This window comes from Embiotoca jacksoni, unplaced genomic scaffold, assembly GCF_022577435.1.
Source record: "Embiotoca jacksoni isolate LCO1_2020_lvr unplaced genomic scaffold, fEmbJac1.0.p SCAF_28, whole genome shotgun sequence".
Classification (NCBI taxonomy): domain Eukaryota; kingdom Metazoa; phylum Chordata; class Actinopteri; family Embiotocidae; genus Embiotoca; species Embiotoca jacksoni.
This window is the reverse complement of record NW_027185379.1, coordinates 851463-857500: the sequence shown is the minus strand read 5'-3', so window position 1 is coordinate 857500 and position 6038 is coordinate 851463. Positions and strand designations below refer to the sequence as shown.

At 39.5% G+C, this 6038-nt stretch overlaps 1 protein-coding gene across 1 annotated transcript in view; it reads left to right on the top strand.

Annotated features, from left to right (window-relative positions):
- bbc3 (BCL2 binding component 3) overlaps positions 1–1029 on the top strand; it is a 9742-nt gene extending 8713 nt beyond the window's left edge. The window contains exon 4 of the mRNA XM_069161440.1: positions 1–1029. This exon is cut by the window's left edge and continues 606 nt beyond it. The gene's annotated coding sequence lies outside the window, so the exon portion shown is untranslated.
- The last annotated feature ends 5009 nt before the right edge of the window (positions 1030–6038 follow it).

Sequence of the window (6038 nt, the reverse complement as noted above, 5' to 3'; positions counted from 1 at the left end):
AATCAATTTTCTTTTTTAATTTTTTTTTTAGTCCAAATAGACGGAGTCTCTCCGATTTCCTCCCTTTTGTATGAAAATCTTTTTGTCCGTCGTGAGTCGGTTAAAACAAAGTCAGCAGTCGGACGTAGTTTGAACCCCGGTCTTGACGTGTGCGTGTTGCCGTTGTGTCTTGATTGTGCGACCTTGTGTACCCAATCCTTACAAACTGTGAAACTGGACGCTGTGGTTGCATCGCAGGGAGAAGTCGGGGTGTTATTCCACTACAGAGCAGAGTTGAAACCTCTCTCCCAATCTGAAACTGCTTCATTTCATCATACTATGTGCCTTTTTCTGCTTGGCGCTCTGTTGAAGTTTGATCTCCAACACCAGGACAATCAGCTACACACACACACACACACACACACACACACACACACACACACACACACAAATTCAGTGGAACACACACCTTTTAAGTGATTTGTTTTTGTCTCTAAATTCGAGTGTCATTTGCATTACATTCAAATGTTCCAGCTCAAGGTCACTTTGGGACAGACGTAGCTTAATCCCTAACACACACACACACACACACACACACACACACACACACACACACACACACACACACACACACACACACACACACACACACACACACACACACACACAGCGCTCCTCCTGCCAGTGTTGGGAGCCAGCAGGGTCTCGACAGTGTTCATAGTTACTTGATCGCCTGTAAATAACACTTTTGGAAGATGAGTCTGACTTGTCCAAAAGTTTTAATGGACTTTAAAAGTACTCGTCAAAAGCGAGAGTTCATCGTGTTTGGGAGATGTTTTTGTATTTCTGAGCGGCCATTTGGCAAGAGTAGAGCAAGACTGAATTTAAATCCAGTGGATTTGAGAAGGTGTTCAATGATTTAAAGAAAATTATATGAATTAGATCTTTTTGATTGTGGAAAAGTATTTGATAATGTTTTACAAAAATACCCTTTCAGTTGTGCGATTTTTGTAGTTTAAGTGAAAACGTTAATTGCTGATATTAAGAGCCCTGTTTGTAGCTCTTTTTTTGAGGAGGGGAGTCCTTGAAAGTTTTTGGTTTTCATTTTTATGTAAATGTATTTATTTTCTTTTTTTTATACATCCCTGACCTGAACTATGAATAAAACTGTACTTCAGTTGTAACTGTTAAAACAGAGATTAAATAAGATGGGAGATGAAGCTGTCACTGCACACACTAAAAGCAGATACATCACTTTCAGATTTAGAAGATGGCAGCTCTTGTTTTTTGCTCATTATAATAAAAAGTGACTCAATCATTTACAATGGTACTTTGTTTTAATGCAAGGGCCTTATAACCACACTCATATTTCAGTGTGTGCTGTTTCAGGCTTTGAAGTACACGTGCGAAACAAGATGTGTTTACATGATGAGCATTACAGAAACTGAAAGTGATGTATCGGAGCTTTTTAGTGCGTCTATCAGATGAGATGGAAAAAGTACCCAAAAAAAATTCTCCCTTCACACTCCTTAAAGCACAAAGAAGAAGCTATCTGTTATTTAAAGCTTTTGAACGGCATAAAACGACAGATTTCTTCTGAACTGAACTGAAAACTCTGAAATATCTGTTGGATATTTTCTGTTGTAAATTTTTATTTCAAATCTGTGTGGGTCTGTGTGATTTTAAACGGCGGCAGTGCTGCTGGTGCTACATGTGCTAAAAATACAGATTCATGGGCTGCAGCGTGCTTTGGATTGAAGTGGCCACTTCATGGAGTGTTTCCACATTTATTTCAGGAGATCTTCAGCCCGTCGCACTTAAAAAGTGACCGGCTTTGTCGAATGCGTTTCATCAGGTTTTTGGTTTCATTCGTTACGCCGCTGGCGCTGGGCCGTAGCTACACTGTACGTTGTTGTTTTTTTTGAAAGCCTTGGATGTATAAAGTCGTAACGATACCACAGCCTGTGGATGTCGGCTAACTTTGGGGCTAAGCGGAGAACAAACGATGCTAGACGCTCATCTACTGCTTGTATATTTGTGGAGTGGCTCGCTAGCAGTGCTTTTCGCCATGTTTTGCTGTCGTCACACTTCCTCCGACCTGAAGGTGACCTGAAGGTGACCTGAAGGTGACCTGAAGGTGACCCGAGGACTCACAGGTGCTTTTTTTTTTCCCCCCTGGTTGTTTTTCCTGCTTCCTACCAGTAAAGCTCAATGTCAGTCACATGCAATGTGAATTTGCTCTACCAGTTGTTTTTTTCTATTGTAAAATTTTTACCTGAATTTTGTACTGTTTTCTTTTTTTATACAATAAAGATAAGAATGAATCTATTCATTAGTTTGGAATTGAATTTCTTACATTAGGTAGAGTAAAACGTTTGTACCATCAATGCGTTGTATGAAAGTGAAACTAGATGCATTACTTTTTTGTGTTGTTTGAAGCCATGGAAGCTTTAAAAATGTATTATTAATTATGTAATCTTATTTCATGTAGTAAGCCGGTGTATTAGTATAATTTAACAACAAAGTCAGAAAAAATCTAAAGGATAAAAAGGGTCTTTAAAGTCGCTTGTAGGCTTCAGTAGTGTCGCCATCTAAACCCACAAGTCAGGATTTGTCTCAAGTAACTGGCTAATGAATTGACTGGTTTTAATTCTTTTTAATTTTCCTACAGTTTTTCCTTCTAATTAAAACATTGCTTTGGAGCCATAAAAAGACCGTTGTTGGCTCGGGTTTTAGAAAATATTGAAAAGCAACAAGGACTAGAAATATCACAAGAAAAAGGAAAAACCTTCTGAAACATCAGAATAAAACACACAAAAGTGCAGGTGTGTTGTATGTGAGTATCCCGGGTTAATAAAATCATGTTTATGTTGGTAGAGTAGATGATAATAATTTATGTTAGTTAAGGGTAAACTTCTGTGTAGAGAAATTATTTAAAAGCTAATACTTAATCAAGTTATTAACAATGTTTACAATCGAGCTGATATTTATAACCTCAGGAAGCCCAGTTCAAAGCTTCTGTCTTTAGGTTTCTGCTGCTGCTCTACAGGGTGGGGTGAGGGTTTGGTGGTGGGGGGGGAGGGATGTGGGAGGGGGGGAGGGGTCTTGATTTTGGTTCAGCACATGTTTACAGATGTTGGTGGCTCCTGAGGCTGAGCAGCAGACCTCTTGACCAGATGTGACAGCGGGTGGACAGACACGGCTGCGGCCTCCACTCATCACATCTGGACAGCACCACAGATTAGTAGACGCAAGGTCAAGACCCCTCGCAGCTCACACACACACACACACACACACACACACACACACACACACACACACACACACACACACACACACACACACAGTGTGTTTACAGTGATTCAATCTGGATTGCATGTTTTGATCCTTTTAAAGAGGCCTTGAATCCTCGACCCTCTTACATTTACCTTATCAGTTGATCTTTAAAAAAAAAAAAATGTATTTGTCTGGTTTGTTGTTGTTGTTTTTTTACACAATTGAATAAACAATTAAAACACTGCAGTAAGATGGAAACTGAAAGTCATGAGTGGAGACGAAGACCGACACATTAAACATTTTCTTGGAATTGTTTTTTGAGACTATTCCTCATCTGATCTGGCTTTCATCTTCAGTCTGGACTGTTTCTCTGCTTGCTTTACAGTTTACTGATATATAATTGTTGTTGCAGCTTCTGTCTGATATAACACAGACTGCCTCTACTGACAGTAATGTTCATCTGCAGCTACAAGTGCTCAGTGTCTGGTAAATCTTCAGTCCACCTCCTCTTTTTCTGCCAGTTCTCTGAATAAATGTTGAGATTTTAGGTGAAGAAAAAAGAAAAACTGTATTTGGAGTCACAACTCGAGATTTATGAGAACAGGCTATTAAAACAGACTATTATGGGTTTTCATCTCCCTTTAGTGTAATGATTCATCATTCAACCCCGGATGGTAAATTGATCAACAGAAAATGAATCTGCAATTATTTATAATTAGTTTATGTAAGCAAAAAAGCCAAACATTCACTACCTCCAGCCTCTCAAAACTGCACATTCGACACTTTTCTTTTTCTTATATAATAATAAAGAGTTTATTTTCCTGCTGGTTGAATAAAACAATCTGTTTAAGGGTGTGACATTGACCTGGGGAAAATCATAAAGGCCATTTTTCACTATTTTCTGACACCTCTGGGACAAAGTAGATCAAGTTCATAGTCAGGTTTTTAATTGATATTGGAAGTAATAGTTGGTTTCAGCGCCGCTAACATAGACATGATCCACAAAGGCATTTTGTCAGGAGCAGACTTGCTCGCGAGCCCACACAAACACACTCGTCTGTTACTGAGTCAGCCTCGGGAGTGGATGTCCTCACTTAAACTGCTCTCCAGCACGAGCCAATCACGCAGCGCTCAGAGCAAAATCAAGGGATCTGATTGGTCGCAGCAATAGGCACTGGGGTGTTTTTTTTTGTGTGGTTTTTTTGCTGCCAAGTGGAGGCCGAAAAACAGAGAGTGACCACACAGCGGGGGCACCGGGCTGGGATTTAACGGTGTGTGGGAGCGAGAGAGAATAAGAACAAGAGAGGGCATGAAGGACGGAGGGAAATAGCGAGAGAATAAAAGAGAGGAGGGGATGGAGACAAATACATACGGTGTTAAAGAGTCAGCATGTAGTCTCGAGCGCATGAAGAGTGGAACGAGTGTGTGCGTGTTGGCAGATAAGAGTTTAGGTTTAATTAAAGGGGTTGAATGAGCTTAAAGGGACGTTCCATAATTAATCTCCTTTTCTAATCCCAGGAAAAGAGCAGTGGCACCCCGCGCTGCCGAATCAACCCTCTGGTTTCATTTCAAGGCTGCGCTTGTTTTGGCGCTCTGTGGTCCTCAATCAGCAGAAAAGCACGACAGCCCTCAAAACTATATTGTAGTTACGGGTATTATTTTCCACCCCGCCTTTCCGTCGCCCTCTTTATTCTCTCTTATTTTTAAACACTCTGTGTTGAACTTACAATGAACCTGAAGTGTGAATCGATTCAGCCCATCCCTTCTCAATTTTATAAAAGGTCAAATATTTCTGCAGCAGCAGCAAAAAGCAACATTCATAGATATAAAAAGTAAAAAAAAAAAAAAAGTGAATATGCATATATTATTATCATTTGGTACATGGAAACTAATGCCAATCTAACGTGACTGCAGCTGGCCACAGAAAGATAAGTTTCTTGTTTTTCACCACCTCCTCTCCTCTCACCTCCCTGAGTGACATCAGTTGTTTGTGTAGAAACTGAAAGGTGACCAGAAGTCCCACTCAAACTTCTTAGTAAAATCCCTCGTGATTAAAACTCACCTTTAGAGGATTTCTTTCATTTTTATATTCTTAGCTACATTCAACAAATTATACTGAACTTGATATTTTAAAAAGAAATTGGGATTGTAATGGTCTTCAGAGAAGAATGAGACGAAAACTCCCAATTCTGATGCAGAAGTTTAAACAACAAACTAATTCTTTTCAAATTTGATGTTCCCCTAATTTGAGCTATTATAGAAAGTTAATTTTCGGTCCAAATTGTGAATCTTCCAGTGATTTTTTTTTTTCAGGATGTTGCAATAAATGAGTATCTGAACAACTCTCTTGTACATTCTCCTGTCACGTTATCCTACAAGCTTTAATTAGATTTTGTTTCTTATGTTTTGTTGGATTTATGTGTTCTTTAAGTTCAAAATATAAAAAGCCATTTCCGCCACATTGGAGACATTAAATAAACGAGTAAATGCAAATTTTGGTAAACTCAATAAAATTGTCCCTACAGTGCTTTTGCAATATAATGAACATGCAGCAGGTTAAACAACATCAAAATAAGTGTCATCTTTTCCATGAAGACAGACTCAGGTTTCACAAGTCTGATGGTAAACAGGTTCAACTACCCACCACACCCAGGGGCTGCTGTCAGGCACTAGGACCAAGCCTTTGCTCTTCCCCTTTAATGCTCTGTTGTTGCTGCCTTGTTTGGGACTGCGGGAGAGGAAATGCTTCGACTTTGTCTTGAGGTTTATTTGAATGCCTGCCC